The following is a 5,327-nucleotide window of genomic DNA, read 5'->3' on the forward strand; positions in this document are numbered from 1 at the left end:
GGTGGATTGATTCAGTGACTGGGGTAGTCAGGATGGGTGTGTCAGAGGCAATGCTATTAGCACACGATAGAGCAGGGTTTAGGGCTGTTGTACATAGGGTCACTATGTGTCGCAAACGACTCAATGGCACATAACAACAACAACAACAACAATGCAGTATTTGTCCTTGTGAGGCTGCATTAGTTCACTAAGCATAATGCTCTCTAGCCTCTCCCAAGTTATGTAGCATTTTTAAAAATCATTACTCTTGAGTACTGCATAGTATTCATTGTGTGAATGCATCACAATTTCTCAATCCATTCAATTGTTGTTGGACCTTTGGGCTGTTTCCATGTTCTTGCAAAGATGAATAATGCTGCCATGAACCCTGATGTACATATCTCCATTTGTGTCTCAGTTCTAATTTCCTTGGAAATTATTCCTAGTAGTGGAATAGCTGGGTCATAAGGAGTTTCTATGTTCAACTTTTTGAGGAAATGCAAAACCATCTTCCAAAGCAGTTGCACCATTTTACAATCCTACCAATGTTGTATGAGAGTTCCTACCTTTCCACATCCTCTCCAATATTTATCGCTTGCTGCCCTACTAAGCTTTGCTACTCTACTGGGGTAAAATGGTATCTCATTGTAGTTTTGATTTACATCTCTTATAGCCAGTGATTTTGAGCATCTATTCATGTGTCTGTTGGCCATCCAAATATCTTCCTCGTGAAGAGTCTTTCTATATCTTTTGCCCATTTTGTAATTGGGTTATCAGTGTTTTCTTCTGCAGGTTCAAGAGTATACTTTAAACTTTTAGTATTAGACCCTTGTTTGAGATGCTTGTTCCCAGTCAGTAGGTTTCCTTTTCACGCTATTGTAAAAAGGTTTTGATGAGCACAGTCGTTTAATCATTAGAATGTCCTATTCATCAACTTTATCCTCACCAGGCTGTGCATTTCTAGCTCTATTTGTGAGCCTGTGAACTTTGTACTACCCAGAGACTACCTCTACAAACATCTGTCTAAGGAATTTTTTTTCTCATTGCTGTCAAGTTGGAACTGACTCATAGTTTCTGATGCTGCAAATTTCACAGGAGGAGATTGCCCATCTTTCTCCCATGGAGCTGCTGGTGGATTCAGTGAATTCCCTACAGAATACGCTGTCCCAGAGAGACAGTAGAGATATAGTAATCTCACATAAGCCAATTTGTGCAAATGTAGCAGTGCAACAACTTTAAAACATAGGAGTTTGTTCCAAATCATGATGACCATATAGGACAGAGTAGAAATGCCCTAAAGGATTTCAAGACAGTAGATCCTTTTTTTTTTAAAAGGCATTTATTCAGTGCCATAATCAGACTTTCATATTTCTCAATCAATAGCACGGATGAAATACAAAACAACTACATTCAAACTCTTGTTTTCAGAACACTTTACACTTTCCACAGAACAGAAACTAAAATAACCTGTTATACAATTAGTCATAAATACAGTCCTCGAGTTTTTTGCCCATACACATGAGTACTGTCTAAACCATGTCTTCTTTGGAGCAGTGAGGCCCTGCCACCACTGTGCTTGGTTGAGTTCACAAAGCTATTGTAACCTGTAGCTTCCCTGTCAGTTCTCTGGCACTCATCTCCTGCTAAGCTTTGTTTCCTGGCAGTTACTAAAACTGCCTTCCACTGCCCTAGCTACTGCTGATGCCTGAAGCACCATGGACACGGTAGTTTTGTGGTATAGCAAAATATTCACCTCCACCACCATAAGGGCCAGGGATTCTACCTCCAAAGTTTCCTTCCTTCATGGGTCCAAAATTTGAAGATTGATTATTGTAAATTGCCAAAATCATTGTAGCTTCTATCACCTCCAAAGTTGCTTCCATCATTACCAAATCAATTAAAACCGTCTCTCCTGCCTCTAAATCCTCCATTATCATGACTGCCACCAAAGTGAACTCCTTGTTTCCTCCTTGACCAAAGTTGTCATTCCCACCAAAACCACCTCCATGGTCACCACCAATATTTCTAGAACCAGTTCGACCTCTTTGTTTGGAAAAGGCACTGGCCATCTCTTCCTTTGACAGGGCTTTCCTTATCTCACAGTTGTGACCATTCACAGTATGGTGTTTCTGAGTAACAATTTTTATCTAGAGTCATGGTCATCAAAAGTTACAAAAGCAAAGCCCCTCTTCTTGCCACTGCCTCGGTCAGTTGTAATCTCAATCATGTCTATTTTCTCATACTGCTCAAAAGAATCTTATAAATTATGTTCTTCAGAATCTTCTTCATTCCACTCATAGAGATCGTTTTCACAGTTAAGTGAGAATTCTCATTTTTGAGAATCTTCTCTGGATACAGCCCTCTTAGGTCCCACAACCCTTCTGTCTCCCTTGTGAGGCCTTGCATTCATGACTGCATCCACCTCTTCCACAGTTGAGTATGTGACAAAGCCAAAGCCTCTGGAGCTTTTAGAATTTGGATCTCTCATTACCATATAGTCTATAGGCATCCCCCATTGCTCAGAATGGCTCCTCAGGCTTTCATCTCTTGTTTCAAAGCTTAACCCTCCAATGACTAATTTCCAAGGCTGGTGGTGGTGGCGTTCGCTTACCAGACAAGCACTTAACAATTATGCTACAAAGACTCCTATGTAACAATGCTTCTTGTTATTGTTTTTAGGTGCTGTTGACTTGAGTATAACTCATAGCAATCCCAAAAATAAAAGATATTGACTCTGTCCTGTCCTGTGCCAACCTCATAATCTCTGACACACTCAAGCCAACTGCTGAAGTCACTGTGTTAACCCACCTGGTTGAGAGTCTTCCTCTCCTTTGCCATCCTTTCACCTTTCAAAGCTTAATATCCCTCTCCAGGGATTAACCTCTCCTAGCAACATGCCCATAATATGAGAGACAAAGCTTCATCTTGCTTGCTTCCAAGGACAACTCTGGCTTCACCTTCCTTAAGACACGTCTATTCTTTTGGTATTCCATGGGATTTTCAGTACATTCCTCCAACATCACAACTCAAGGGCATCCATTTTTCCCCCTGTCATCCTTATTTATTGTCCAACTCTCAGATGCATAACAAGTGATTGAAAAGACCATTGTCTGAATTATATGCACCTTAGTCTTCAAACTAACATCATTGCTCCTCAGTAATTTGGAGGGGTTGATCTCCTGATTTCCTGACTGCTGATACCAAATGTACTGATTGGAGATCTAAGTAGATGAAGCCATTGACAGTTTCAAGATTTTCTCCACCTATCAAGTGAAAAATACTAGAATTCAAGATATGTGTGTATGTATGGTGTGTGTTTATATGCACGAGTACAAGTGTTCTTGCTTTTGAGAGTGTTTATTTTCCATTATATTCCATCTAAGTGTGTGTGGGGGGAAGGTTTCCTATACTATATGCTTAATTATAGGGTAAGAGAGTATGATGCATAGATTTGGGGGTGGGGAGTAGCATTGAGGAGGTAAGAAGAAAAGAAGAAGAGAAACTATGTTTCTTTTCCTTTTATGTCTAGTCTGAAGAACTGAAAAGGAAAGAATTGCATTTACTTATACACACATATGGGAAGCCAAACTTTATATTATATGAAAATCCTTGTTCAGGAATTGAAGGAATTGCAGATTTATAAGTTAGGATTTCTCTTGTGGCAGATCCCAGAAAATACCCTGTTTGTTCCCTGCAGACACAGCTAGGGCCCCCCTACAGAGTGTTACTTCCTGGGAAATACTTCCTGAGTTAGAGCATTAGGCTGACAATAGAGAAAAATAGAGCCTTCATTTACAAGGAATTCCTTTTGTTATTTGCTTCCCCAGATTATCAATAAATACATAGAGAAACATGATTTGGGGTCTTCAGTCGAGAACTACTGACCCCCTGTTTTATGCTCTCTGCTCTTTCTCATTCCTGGCTGTTTGTCTAATTATTAATAATTATAAAATTATTCCATTCTTTGGGAACCTCGGTCTGCAACACACACATATCCTAATACATCTGTTATGCATTATTTACCAAATTTACTTCCATAAAATACTAGTTCCGCAAAAGGTTATTAATAGAAAGGATTAAAAATGGTTTTGATCAAGCAAGTTTGTGAACTGCTTTGTTAAACAAAGTTATGCAGAGTTCTCAAAAATCTGTGCATCATGACTTCCCCAGTGGCAGACATAGCCTACAGGAGCTCACATCATGTTTGACCAACACTCCATTTTCACCATTCATCTTGGCAAATATACTTAGAGTCTTGGTGTTGCAATGGAAAGACGTGGATGGGAGGTCAGCAAATCCAGTTGTAGGTCTGCTTTCCTATGTGCTTTCTACAAAGTCCTGAGCATATTATCTCTTGTTGTTTCAGTTGCTTTGGCTGTAAAATAAAGGGTTGGGATGGATGTTCTCAGTTCCTCATTCTTTCTCTAGTGTTCTGGGATTCTGTTTACCTACTGAGTTGCTGTATACACTTGTACATGGTACTCATTTCCCTATCAATTAATGAACCCATTGTTAATTAATCACATCGGTCTGACTCGTAGTGGCTCTCCATCAGGTTTCCAAGGCTGTTAGAATGTAAAAGAGGAGATTGTGTATCTTCCTGCCACAGAGCAGGTAGTGGATTTGAACTGCAGCCTTTCTGTTATCAGCCCAACATATTATGCACCACACTGGCAAGGTTCCTTCATCTGTTGTTACTGTTGTTGTATATTGTAGAGTTAGAACGGATGCATAGCTGACTCTCCAGTGGGTTTTCAGATGCAATAAATTGCATGGGAAAAGGTTGCCTATCTTTCTTCCATAGAACAGCTGGTAGATTCAAACCGTGTACCTTTGCATTGGCAGAGTAATTCATACCACAAAAACACCTGGGTTCCCTCAACTATTAGTAGGTTTTTAAAGAATAAATTGTCATTGAGTCAGTTCTGACTCTTGGAATCTCCATGTCTTTCAGAGTAGACCTGTGCTCTACAGGCTTTTCAAGGTCTGTGACTTTTTGCAAGTACACTGTCAGGCCTTTCCTTTAAGGCACTTCTGCGTGTATTAAATTGGCAACTTTGGATTAGTAGCTGAAAGTTTAACATTTTCACTTCCCAGAGATTCTTTTAATAAGTATAGGAACACTCAATTCACCTTCTACAGAGGTCTATTGTCAAGATCAAATGAATTAATGCAGATGAAAGTACTCAGAAAAAAAACAAAGTGCTAAATAATTTCTAATGCCTTTGGGGGAAAAGGGTTATGACTTTGCACTGTCATCTATCCTTCATAAACTGTGTGAAACTGAGTGTGGGGGAATAATGTGAAGCTTAAAACTCAAGCCCTGGAATGAGATGAAAGCAAGGAAA

Source organism: Elephantulus edwardii, unplaced genomic scaffold (genome assembly GCF_000299155.1).
Source record: "Elephantulus edwardii isolate Elephantulus edwardi_28Jun2011 unplaced genomic scaffold, EleEdw1.0 scaffold00038, whole genome shotgun sequence".
In the NCBI taxonomy this organism is placed as follows: domain Eukaryota; kingdom Metazoa; phylum Chordata; class Mammalia; order Macroscelidea; family Macroscelididae; genus Elephantulus; species Elephantulus edwardii.